Source organism: Lissotriton helveticus, chromosome 7 (assembly GCF_964261635.1).
Source record: "Lissotriton helveticus chromosome 7, aLisHel1.1, whole genome shotgun sequence".
NCBI lineage: Eukaryota > Metazoa > Chordata > Amphibia > Caudata > Salamandridae > Lissotriton > Lissotriton helveticus.
Window position 1 is genome coordinate 1376907059 of NC_136068.1, and position 13779 is coordinate 1376920837.

At 47.0% G+C, this 13779-nt stretch overlaps 1 protein-coding gene across 1 annotated transcript in view; it reads left to right on the forward strand.

Moving 5' to 3' along the window:
• The window catches only part of LOC144767418 (heparan sulfate glucosamine 3-O-sulfotransferase 3A1-like), a 494435-nt gene that overhangs the window by 409488 nt on the left and 71168 nt on the right, over nt 1–13779 (forward strand). The window lies entirely within an intron of this gene.

Consider the following 13779-nt stretch of genomic DNA (forward strand, 5'->3'; position numbering starts at 1 on the left):
CTGGACACATCAGTGAACAAAACGGTCGCCACTTGTATGGCATTACTTGGATCACTGCGAAAGATTCTACCCTTGCTCCCGGTACAGGTCAGACCAGAGGTAGTGCGGAGCATAATTTTAAGTCGTCTCGACTACTGCAACGCACTGCTGCTGGGGGCACCAGCTACTCTGCTAGGAATACTCCAACGAGTACAGAATTTTGCGGCCAAACTGGCACTCTCGCGACGTCGCCTGGACTCTTCTGCCAGGGCACTTAGGGACCTCCATTGGTTGCCAATCTCTCAACGGGTGAACTTCAAAGCTCTGTGTTTGGTTTTTAGAGCTCTACACGGACAAGGCCCGTTTCCTCTGCAGGACCTTTTCTCATGGTACATCCCTCCAAGACCACTCCGGTCAGCCTCGGCTTACTTGGTGGTAGTACCCAAGTTTCTGAGGTCCCGGATGGGTGGTCGGTCCTTCAGGTTTACCGCAGCGCGGCTGTGGAATTCTCTACCGCTGGGCCTGAGGGGCCTGGAAGATTTCTCTTCCTTTAAAAAAGCATTAAAGACCCATCTGTTCCCTAGAACAATGTAAATAGATTGGAAGCTGGAAACATCATGTATTGTGTCATAACAGTCTAAACGCCAGGATGCCCGTTGGGTGACAGTTACAGCGCTATATAAGAACGCCTATACATAAATACTGTGTGGCAGGCACCACACAATGCCTGCCACAGGGTGCAGGGTTTTACACACACACCCATTTCTCTGCTGGAGCCTGTATTACGGCTGGTTTGCGGCCATGACACAAACTCCCATAGAGATAAGTGAGTATGTGACCGAACAGTGTTCGGTCACATTGCATTCAGGCGGTCGGATACGCCGACCTGAGGTCGGTCAGTCCCGAGTCTGATACAGTGTTGGTTTGAGGCTACTCCAACAGACATCGTAATAAACCCCTAAGTCTTCTAGGAAGAGGGCTGGCTCATTCACAATTATATTTAAGTAAAACCATTTCTATTGGCCTTGTATTTTGTAAAGAATCTATGAGATTTTTATCAGTTGTGTACCCAATAAATTGAATTGCAGCTTTGATTTAATTACCAGTTTCCGCAACAATATGCTAAACAAGCAAAATGTATAATTTGTGTGGCTTTTCTGTGGAAAGTAAATTGATTTCACATATTTTTTCCAAAATAGTGGCTTCTGCATATCTGAAAAATTATTGGATTCTGCACAAGATGCTCATTCTGTGCAGATCAGCTAACATTCATGCTACATGATCACAACAGTGTCTCAGCAACATGCTGACCTAAGCCCTGTCCAGAAACACATTGGATCACACTAAAAGTACCTCTTTCTGTGCTCACAGCAGTGCTTAATTTGTAAAAAAATAAGTGCCAGGGCTCTGTGGTGTGTGGTGCAAGTTGCAGGAGGCCACTGCAACTTGCACCACACATTGCTGTGCCGTGATGCAATGATAGTAACAACACAACTACAACCCATCACACTCCTGCAAGTGTGACATTTCTGACTCCTTCAGTCCCCCAAAGCTATAGGAATGGCTTGGGTGGCAGGTAATAGTCATATTTAAAGTATACTGCATAAATAATTAGCTGTTGTGGTCATCTCTAAATTAGCCAGACAGTGCCACCTTGTGGCTGGTTGTCACAAGCGCCGGTGCTGACAATCAAGTGCCAGTGCCGAGCACCAGAAACTACTGGCTCAAATTAAGCAATGGCTCAAAGTCGAGTCCATATCTTTGCACTGCATATTTAATGACACAGTTTGTATGGGTGTGATCCCAAGCATATGTTTCTCATTAATATGCATTGCATTGCAAAATGTTGTCTGTGCCGGTGTAGCATCCAGTCTGCCACATTGTTGCCCTGCAGAATGCTGGGATGGCATTACCATAAGGCCATTCGAGCGAGGCACTGAGGGCAACACCAGCAACGTGTGCCAGACCGTACCACAAGTTTCAAATACAGCCCAGTAACTAGGGAAGGAAGCAGGAAAACCATTTCCCCAGCACTGTAAAAACCCTTTCATCAGCATTGCGGACAGCCTCCTTTTTATCTACTGTAAATTCTGGAGTTACAGATGCCTTCATGCGCCACCTTTTACGCTGGTGCCAAACACATGAAGTACAATTGGCAGATTGTGTCCACCTCACCCAGAGCGTTGAAGGGGCACACATCAGAGACGCAAGGACCTGGGTTCACTTGAATGCTGTGGACGTGTTTGGCCAGATTGTGTAGCACTGTCTAGCCTTTGGCACTCTTATAAAAACACTCAGAACAACAAAGAGCGGCAAAGCTGTTCGTGGAACGTGAAGCCAGTAGGGGAAAGCCTCAGAAGTTGGCACTTCATCGTTAAGGCTTTAGAAACCAAGGGCTGTCAAGGTATCCGTGTTTTCGGTTGGTTTCTACAGCATGTACCTCTGGCAGCCGGCCAATGTATGTGTCAGCCATCAGGCAATGTCACACTTCAAGCAGGATGGAAAAGAGGCGTAGCAGAGCGGGGAAACAAACCAAGAACAGGCAAAGCCTGTGTAAAACAACCGAGCCGAGATCTGAAAATAAACTGTGAACTTTCCGAGGTGTCGAGAAATGCGCCTGCCCGAGGCCACCCGGTGGCCATCAGGAGGGCGGGCCCTTAGTCGCGGAGGGCCGCCCCGCCCCTAGACAGGGTCAGACACCCCCCCTCCGGGCAGAGTGCCTGGTGGAGGGGGCGGCCCAGTGACGCACGTCCGGGGGGCGGCATGCAGGAAGAAGGTATATCTTCCCCCTAGGCCACTGCGGTGGTCTCTTTGCCGCCCGGACGTTGCGTGGACTGGACACTCTTTCCCTCCCTACCGCTTACCCAAGAGTGTCAGCTGAGGGGGGGGCTCCTGAGGGAGTTTTAATGTGTTTCTTTTTTCGTTGCAGGCGGAGTTACAGGGCAATCCGGAAACAGAGAGGTGCAACACTGTACTTCAGCGGGCACATAGGGGTGCCAGAGCCTAACCTAGAACCTCATGGGAGGTCTAGGAATCCGAGTCGGCGCCCCAGTAGTCCTTCGGGCGGTTGCGGGCCTGCGCAACTGGGGGTTGCTTAGTTACGTCCCGCAAGGGGCGTCAGTATTATTAACATAATTTCATCAGCTGGGTGGTTCGCCACGGCGCTGATTGGCTCAGCAGGCGGGCAGGTGGCGAGAATGCGGCCTGCCCTTGGATTGCCCGTAAGATAACCCACCGTGATTACATAATCTTGTATGTAATAATAAACCTGCAGCATATTTTCCCAATCTTAAACAAACGTGTCTTTGTGTTATTTGCGGGATGATGGTAATGTGGGGGCGGGGGCTTTTCATGTGGCCCTGAAGTGACTATGGCGGATGAGATCTGTACCACGTGCTCGCGCTGTGCAGCCTTTGCAGTCCTTCCTCTAACCTTACCCAAGGGGGTCACATGCTGAGACATGGATAGGAAGCTTGTGGGACTCCTACAGAGTCGACATTTGCGCGATATTTTCAGATATTTACACCAATCAGAAGAAGGGAATTGCATACTTCTGAGACCTATCACCCTTCCATGGCAGATTTATCTGTTCTTAGATATTTGTGATGGAAATTCGCGGTCCACGGTCTGTTGACAAAATGTCATTTTGCTCGCAGTGAAATTCTCATTGGTCCCTTGGGTGCCATTGATGACATATTCCAACTGGATACTAGATAAAAATGGCGCGGTATAAATGTAAGCTATGGAAATCTTAAACCATGCGAAATGCCCCATACTGTATTGTATTGTTATTTATGAGGTGCTTTTTTAATGTTTTAGTCTAATGCTCAGAGAGACAGCAGATGTGTGCTTGAAATAGAGATGGGGGCATTTCTGTAAGTCAAACTGTCCTCTTTGGTAAAATCCAAGATACCCAGCTCAGAGATATGGAACAAACGGGTGACCTTGAAGACATTATATCAGATGTACCTGGAGTTTAGCTCCACTTTTACTCCACTCTGTCAAAATAAAAATAGCTTAAGTTCCACAGATTTTTCCTCCCTTGCACTATCTTTTTTTTTATTACCAAATCTGGCTGTCCCTTTATGTGTGCAGACCTGCATGGCTTCTTGTATTTCCTTTTGAACTGAGCTCAGCATAGCATCACAAAAGCGACCATTTTCCAACATCTATTGGAACACCTCAGAGGGTGAATCACCTTGCTGTAATGGCAGAGCTTAAGGAGCAGTACAACATAACTTTATTTTAAAATGTGCACTTTGCCTAGCTGCTTCTTTCCCGTAAATAAAATTTTAATAAGGTTGCGGCTTGTTATTGGTAACAAAATGTGTTCTATTCTCAGCGCACTTATGTGGAGTGAGCAATTTCTTCTCTGCGGGGTGGACTCAAGGTTCCAAGAATGGTGTTACAGTGAAGGCACTCTGGACAGAGAGCTGTTAAGCTCTGGCTTCATCCTGGCATCCTTCTATCAGTGCACTTATCAGAAATGCCTGCTTAAAACAAGTCAGAAGAAAGTAAATCCCACAAAAACGAAGAAGCTCAGAAAATGCTAGGCAAGGGTCATATTTTACATTTAAAAATAGGCTACAATGTCCCTTTGTTAATAGGTGTGAAGTATCAGCATTGAGAACCACCATGCCCCCTGCTTTTGCAGTTGGGGCAGGGTGGCTGAGGAGTAGCGTCCATGTCACAGCCTTAAAGAAAGCAAGCATCCCTTTTTTCTATCAGGGCAATGCGGCCATACATTACCACTGAGCATCTAATAATAATCCCTGCATTGTCATTGCTCAAGACCAGCCTCTTGTCAGCGGTGCTCTTACTGGCTACCATTGAGCATTTAATAAGCGAACCCAACATCACTCAGACCATCCTCTTGTGAGCGTCCTTTGAGAATGTATTGAAGAATCCCAGCATTATCACTACTTCAGGCCACCCTCCTCTGAGCAGAGTTCCCTCTGGTTGTCATTGACCATTTTCAAGACTAATCCCAGCATCATCACCACCTCATGCCATCCTCTCTGAGCAGTGTACCTTTTGGTTATCATTGACCATTTCATGAATAATCCCAGCATCATAACCGCTCCATAACATTCTCCACTGAGCAGTTCTCTCATTGGTGATCTTTGAGCATTTCCTGAATGATACCAGCATCCTCACTACTCCAGACCAGTCTCCTCTGAGCAGTGTAGGTTATGCGTCATCATTTAATGAATGATGCCAACCTCCTCTGAGCAGATTTCCCAATAGCTAGCATTTAGCATTGCCTGACTAATCCGGACATCATCGCCGCTCCACTCCATTTCATCCTGCGGTGATGATCTGAGCAGTGCTCCCATTTGTTATCATTGATCATTTCCAGAATAATCAGTGCATTATCAGTGATTCCTTAGGGAATCTCTTTGTGGTAGATGACTAAACCTAGCTACCATCAGCATTGCAGTCCAGCATCCTCTAATCAATAATCCAGTTGTTTTCCACTGAAAATGAATGAGCAAGAATCATTTTTGCACATTAAGATTTATCCAGCCAAATTTTACAGTTCTCTGTCGAAAAACCTGTTTGTAATTAGGATTTGTCTTCCCCTTTTGTGTATTGCCTGGCCAATGGCAAGTCCAAGGACACTGCTTATCATGGAAACATCATGTACCCCTGTATGTTCTTGTCCATCTTTTGAGTTCACGGATTGATGTCTATATGTGACTTGGTTACTAGCAGCTAGCCTTCCTACAAAGGTCCTTTGGGACAATAAATTCAATTTAGGTATCATTGTAAAGTACATTTTATTAAAAAGGGTGGTTTTTGGATGCTTTACAAAATCTTTTAGGACTCCTTCTTGAGGGTACAATATGGGTAATGATTATGCTACATCCACTCTTCTTAGGAAATATTCAGAAGGTCACATTTCAGCTCTGGTGTGGTAGTCAGGCTTTTGGTTTCTATGTTACCACTAACATGGGCTTTAGGGCTTGGTGTTGTCTGCGTCAGTGTGTAAGGTGTGGGATCTCCGTCAATCCATGGACAAAGAGCAGGTTCCTGCACTTGCCTTATTACATTACTCAGTGGCATAGGTTCTGTGGTGCCTGGCAGGGTATGGGGGCCCTGGCTTGCAAAGTCTATCATCCTTGCTACAAGCTAGGACTCAGGTTTGGAACCACAGGCTCTCTGTGTTGTCTGAGGGATTGTAGCCTTTCTGGCCACAGAGGTTAGAATATTCAACTCTATTCAACATATTGATCTAGGATTGCTCGGGGATATCGAGGAATCTATATGAAATATGATTAACATTCCGATGATACTGAAACGTGAGGCCAGAGAATCTCTGGTCTCATCCCTTAGTTGGCACACAAACTGTTGTCCCTCCTTGAAAACAAGAAAGTGACTTCCATTCAATGTTCATTATAGTTCATATTTATTCCATATTAAAGTTCTCTTTTTGTTTTTTTTCAAAACTCATTGATGGTTTTAAACAATCATTTGCAGCGTTAATCTTTTAAGCACTGTCTTTCAAGGCGTGTCCAATGCATTTCGGGCATTTTTGCTATGCCCTTCATCAGGGAATTGACAGTGCTTCTTGTAAGCAGTTATGTGAAAAATCTGAGCGGATACGTCAATGTGCTTAGGTCCGATGTTTGTTTCCTGCAAAACGCCGCCGATGACACAGAGGTCTAGAACCCTCTTACCAAACATGTCAGATCTGGCAGTAACTTAATCTGGGCTGAGGAAAGGTCACGGTACAATTAATAAATGCAGTATAGCCTCCGTCTATGCCCATGATACATAAATGCCATTCACCTTTTAACCACAGCCTTCTTGAGTGGGGCTATGACAAAGATGGTTATTAACACCTAAAGTGTTTTCCAAGTAGGGCAACTAATCCTGTTGTATTTATGTTGCTCCTCAATCGCTTCAGGCAAAAAGAACCCTACCCGCTGACGCAGAACATTAGCTGTTGCACATTACCTTCATCCTCCGTCATCTGCAGTGGATTCCACCAATAAGGACCTGGGCAATTCAAGATGCCCGTTGCATACAGACAACTACCTTAAGGCACAAACAGGACATTTCTGGCACCCACAAAAGACTAACATGTCTACAGCAGATTAACCAAAGGTTATGTGACTTCTACGCCCCAGCGTTCCCAGCCATTTGCAAGCCCAGCCCTTCCATGAATAATATATTGTCCCCAATGGCAAGATATTTCTGTATAGTAACAAATCAAGTGCAATGGGGTCGGCATAATTGGGGGTCACCTCAAGTCCACTTTATTGTCAGCCTCAGGCAGATGCAGCACAAGGGTTTGCAAGAAGGTGTTTTTATATATTATTTTATATTATGTTATGTTGTGGTTTCTTCTGTCCAATTAGTGATTGTGTAATTATGGCAAGGATTGTCATAAGCTCAAATTTTGAACTGACACTTAATGCAAAAAGCTCACAAATCACGAGCGACACAAGGAACCACACAGAGAATAATCACGTTTTTATTGATGCATTGGATGCCAAATGAGAAACAATGTCATGGCCTGGAACAGGTTCCGTGGCTTGGTGCTCTATACGGAGAGAAGGCCTCTTCCTTCCCTGGGTCCAAGAACGCAAGGATCAAGGATCAGTTAGCCGCCTTAGATATGACCGCAACTATTAATGCCTCTAGGATGTTTTCTGCTGGGTGGGTTCAGGAATGCAGGCAACGAAGACAGTGTTCGTCTTCTTGCACTGGGTGCAGTTCCCTGCCAGAGATCTCTTTAGTCTCTGAAACTTTGTGGTTCTTTCGGCTCCACAGCCCAACCCGGAAGTGGTTGAGACTCCTTTAGGGGGTCCAATTATCCATTAATGGGCCGAATCAACTCTCTGTACTGTCAACTGCCTTCGTAATCACCAGAAACAGAGCCAGCTTTGCTGTTCAGACAGGAAGATGGCCTTGCCCCGGGGACAGTAATGATCTCTGGAGTGATGCCACAAAGTGTGCATTGCTAGGGCCGCCTCAGGACAGACGTCTTCTGCAATTACCCTGCAGGGGAAATTTTGGGAATACCTCGGCTAGGAGCCAACATAGACACTATGCCCCACTGAGATGGAATGAAAGCCCTATTCCTTTTGAAAGGAGACTGGGGCCACTTATTTATTCATATGCCCAGGACAGCATGGCCGATCCCTGCATGGAGAAGAACCACTCAGGGAAGAAAGCAAGTCTAAAAAAAGCACAAAAATGGAAAAGCACGAAGAAACACTCACGTTAATCCCTTAGACATATTTTATTAAGAGAGGCAGCAACTGCAGAGGATACAAACAGCCACAAAGATCTATATATTTGAGCCAGCTCTCTGGCAGCACTGCCCGGCGCACCGCAATGCTTTTTTCCAATAATTATTTCTGTGGTTTTCTTCGTTCTCCAGGAACGCCCATACAATGGAAGTCTGTTGGAGTGGCTCTGTAAAGCGCCTAACTCTTCCAACCGGGCCAAGCGTTCATGCGCGCGCACAGGTGGAGGCCAGCCCAGGACCATGAATCACCCGTGGCCTGGCCACCCGAGGCCTGCTTCCATGACGTATGAGCGGCTCGAGGAGACTGCTTGATGCTCTCTGGGGGTTCAGTCCGCGTGGCCAGGCCATCCATTCTCGGATGAAGTGGAACATTGCTATCAGTGTGTTCAGCAGCATGGCATCGCCAGTTCAGGCGCAAAAAGGAACAGAATTCCTGCCTAAAGTTTGGCAGCGCTGAACAATCAAACCACGGTGACTTTGGCAGTCGTCCAATGAGCAAAATATGTGGTTCACTTGTAAGGACCAAGTTAATGCTTTAAGTGCAATCATGGGGGCGTCCTACGGCTACCACTGGTTCTGTGGCTCCAGTCCTGGTGGCCGTCACGAGCTGATAGCCAGGGCCAGACTGGAGACCAAAAGCAGCCCTGGCAAAAATGTTCAAACGAGCCCTGCTTTTCTCCACCCCGCTTTCTAGCCCTTTCCACCCATCCCATATCTTTTGCTCTCCTTCTCTCGCTCTCTTCTGTCGCTCTCTCTAACCTTCTCTTTTTTCCCTCTCCCCCCCTCTCTTTTTCTGTCTTTCCTGTGCCTGCTGTTTGTGACCACTGGAGCTGGAGAACTTGACAAAGGTGCCAGGATAGGCTCTGGGGTTTCAAAAAAAGTAGTCCAGTCGTTGCAACCCTCTGGGGAATTGCCCGATGTAATAAATGGCCAGTCCAGCCTCCCCCTGCTGAGAGCCAGAGAAGGTGATTGTAATTGGAGGAGGGCCTTAGGAGAAGATTGAGGACATCACACTATACTCTAAAGCATGGGTACTCACAAACTTTCTCTCGGGGGCCAAATTTACAGTGTGGTTTGTGTCCGAGGGCCGCACCGGTGGGGGCGGGGTCAGTGGGGAAGGGGCGGGGCTAGAGCAACAACAAAAAACTGTGACCATGAGGTTGATCATAGGTCCCTGCAGCGGACGCCTTCATCCACTGAGCCACCAGACCCGGCATAGAAACACATCTCTCCCCCTCTCCCCCTCCCCCTTCCCCCTCTCTCTCTCTCTCTCTCTCTCCCTGCCTCTCTCCCTCCCTCTCTCCCTCCCTCTTTCCCTCCCTCTCTCTCCCTCTCCCTCTCCCTGTCTCCCTCTCCCTGTCTCCCTCTCCCTGTCTCCCTCTCCCTGTCTCCCTCTCCCTGTCTCCCTGTCTCCCTCTCTCCCTGTCACCATCTCTCCCTGTCTCCATCTCTCCCTGTCTCCATCTCTCCCTGTCTCCATCTCTCCATCTCTCCCTGTCTCCATCTCTCCATCTCTCCCTGTCTCCATGTCTCCATGTCTCCATGTCTCCATGTCTCCATGTCTCCATCTCTCCATCTCTCCATCTCTCCATCTCTCCGCCTCTCCCTCTGTCTCCATCTCTCCCTCTGTCTCCATCTCTCCATCTCTCCCTCTGTCTCCCTCTCTCCATGTCTCCATGTCTCCTTCTCTCCCTGTCTCCATCTCTCCCTGTCTCCATCTCTCCATCTCTCCTTCTCTCCCTGTCTCCATCTCTCCCTGTCTCCCTGTCTCCATGTCTCCATCTCTCCATGTCTCCATGTCTCCATCTCTCCATGTCTCCATCTCTCCATCTCTCCATCTCTCCATGTCTCCGCCTCTCCCTCTGTCTCCATCTCTCCATCTCTCCCTCTGTCTCCATCTCTCCCTCTGTCTCCATCTCTCCCCATCTCCATCTCTCCCTCTGTCTCCATCTCTCCATCTCTCCCTCTGTCTCCATCTCTCCATCTCTCCCTCTGTCTCCATCTCTCCATCTCTCCCTCTGTCTCCATCTCTCCCCGTCTCCATCTCTCCATCTCTCCCTCTGTCTCCATCTCTCCATCTCTCCCTCTGTCTCCATCTCTCCCCCGTCTCCATCTCTCCATCTCTCCCTCTGTCTCCATCTCTCCCTCTGTCTCCATCTCTCCCCCGTCTCCATCTCTCCCTCTGTCTCCATCTCTCCATCTCTCCCTCTGTCTCCATCTCTCCATCTCTCCCTCTGTCTCCATCTCTCCATCTCTCCCTCTGTCTCCATCTCTCCCCGTCTCCATCTCTCCATCTCTCCCTCTGTCTCCATCTCTCCATCTCTCCCTCTGTCTCCATCTCTCCCCCGTCTCCATCTCTGCATCTCTCCCTCTGTCTCCATCTCTCCATCTCTCCCTCTGTCTCCATCTCTCCCTCTGTCTCCATCTCTCCCTCTGTCTCCATCTCTCCCCCGTCTCCATCTCTCCCTCTGTCTCCATCTCTCAATCTCTCCATCTCTCCCTCTGTCTCCATCTCTCCATCTCTCCCTCTGTCTCCATCTCTCCCTCTGTCTCCATCTCTCCCTCTGTCTCCATCTCTCCCTCTGTCTCCATCTCTCCATCTCTCCCTCTGTCTCCATCTCTCCCCCGTCTCCATCTCTCCATCTCTCCCTCTGTCTCCATCTCTCCCTCTGTCTCCATCCCTCCATCTCTTCCTCTGTCTCCATCTCTCCCCCGTCTCCATCTCTCCATCTCTCCCTCTGTCTCCATCTCTCCCTCTGTCTCCATCTCTCCATCTCTCCCTCTGTCTCCATCTCCCTGGGCACCCACCGAGCTCCCAGGGCTCTGTCCATCGTGCATGCAGCTGCTTGGCCAACACAAGCCAGGTCTGCGATCCAACACTACACAAAGCGACCTCCGTGGCACGACCAGGGGAAGACCTTGCAGGCCATCCAGTGAAAGCTTCAGTGCCAGGGGAGATTATCACACAGCAGGAACCGAAAACCTTGCACACTTGTGCAAGAAAGACAAGAACCAGTAAATAAGAGGAGCCAGGAAATGCCAAGTCACTTAAAGCGAGAATGACACTTCCTCTCCCTCCTCCTCTCGCCCCCCATCGACTGCGCAAGAAAACCACTGGAACATTTAATTCTTTGAGCAAGCGCCCACCTCCCGATGTAGGAACACTTCGGGATGCCGTGACCCGACCCTGGGGGATACAGAATGAAACGGGGGCTGTAAGGACTACAACAGAGGCAGAATAGTATTTAAAGTAACACACAAGACTAGTGATTAGGAGTCTGTATTGTGAGAGAGGTCCTTATATAGGAGGGGAAATTCTCGCATAGCGCTCTATGCAAAGAAAATAACCTCTAGGACTCACCCTGCCTGTGTGCCCTTCCCCCCCCCCCCCCCCCCCCCCCCCCTCCCGGGCTGTGACAGCTTCCAGGCGCGCACACACAGCCGCACCCAAGCATTTCACAGGTCTTTAAAAGACCATTAGAATGTTAATGAGGCTATTTTCACCTCTCAGCGCCCCTGCAGCCCACTCTGACTACGGTGGAAATCGCCCGGCCCACACAGGCAGCAGAGTCTCTGAGTCGAGCTCTGGTTGCAGACAGCCTTTAAAAAAAAAAAAATACTCGGGTACGATGCCTGAAAGGTCCGCGGGCCGCCAGGGAAGGCTTGCCGGGCCGCCAGCGGCCCGCGGGCCGTACTATGAGTACCCCTGCTCTAAAGGAAAGAAGTGAGGCGTGTACATTTAGTTATGCGTGACAGCTTTCTCTGTTATGGATTTAATCTGTTATTTTGATGCTACAAATGATAAAATGCTAGTTTATGACAGCAGCAGAGTAATTAATTGCACTGTGACTGGCATAATGCATGAAATGTCAGTGTTCGACTACAAAACAGTTTCATAATAATTTCTTTTTTTATATAACGCATGAGACAAAATGTCACACGTTCCAAGCACTATAAATAGGAATGTATGACGTTACAATGCATACATTCACAACGCATACCATTACAAAAAAACTTTTACAATGCAGGATCCATTACAACGCATGCCATTACAATGCATAGCATTACAACGCATATGCTACTTTAACGCATGCCATTACAACGTAAGTATGGGTAAGTATTTTTTTTTTAAATTAATTAATGGGAATGTAATAGTAGTGTAAATATTGGATAGTGTAGGGGTTAAAATTACTATTCTAAATCCAGGGGGGTGTAATAGTAGTGTAAGTGTTGGATAGTGTAGGGGTTAAAACTACTATTCTAACTCCAGGGGGCTGTAATAGTAGGGTAAGTGTTGGATGGTGTAGGGGTTAAAATTAAATTAAATACTTAACCATACTTACGTTGTAATGGCATGCGTTATAATAGCATCTGCGTTTTAATGGCATGCGTTGTAATGGCATGCGTTGTAATGGATCCTGCGTTGTAAAAGTTTTGTTGTAATGGTAGTGTGTTGTGAAAGTTGCGTTGTAATGGCTGTTTCCCATAAATATCAGTTTGCTATAACTCAGATTATTGGTACTAAATATATCCAGCCTAGATGAACGAAAGGCTGTATTGTCCTTGCCTGGATTCAGCATCTTAATATGCAAATTCACGTAACATGTCCGCTCCAGGTGCTTACCTCACTCTAACATCTTACTAGCTAAGAAACATTTAAAGTCTATTTCATTTGTGAGCATTGATTTACGCAGTGGCACGAGACAGGTCCATTGGGTCTATTTTTACAGCAACATGTGTAAAGCTGTACCTGGTGAAAAGGAAAGTGAGGGTTACTGCACCAGCCTTGGCAAGCAAAGTTAACCCTGCTCTCTCAAAATTCTTGCAAATTACCTCCTCGCCTAAAATGAAGAGGCATAGAAGGACCATGATGTATTCCCACCCTGGACCTGTACTTGTGGCCTATCGCATTCACAAAGATAACATAGGCCATTAGAAGAGCACCAGTGCACTGTCCATCTATCTAGCTTAACAACAACAAAAAACTGGCCCATTGCACACACAGGCTAGGTAGCGAGCCACAGTATTCGAACTCTAGTGGCAAATCACTTTGCATTTAACAATTAACTTGTTTAAGGAATAGGTTAAAATTAGGGCTCCTGGTTTTATGGTATTTATTTTTCTGCCATTTACGTCTGTATTTATCCATTTTTATATTTTGCAAATTTTATCTGTATTTCTCCATATTTATTTTGGGTTTTGTGGAAAAATAAGCTGAAATTAGTATATTTCCACATTTATTTAACCGATAAATATGCGCTCATGCTTAACTGTCTGCCTGATTTCAGTGTTGTGAACACCCACAGAAGATAAATCAGTGCACTTATATGAAAATATGCAAATTTCAGTATCAATGTTGTGCCTAGCTACTGCTGCTACGGCCTCGTTACTAAAATTCCTTTCTTTTTTTAACCGCCTTTGCTATCAATCCATACATCTATTGGCCTGGCAGTCATGGCAGACAGTATTTAGAATCACTCAAAAAGCACCCAATTTCCGTTTTTATTCACATTTAAAAATAAATACAGACAAGAAAATGA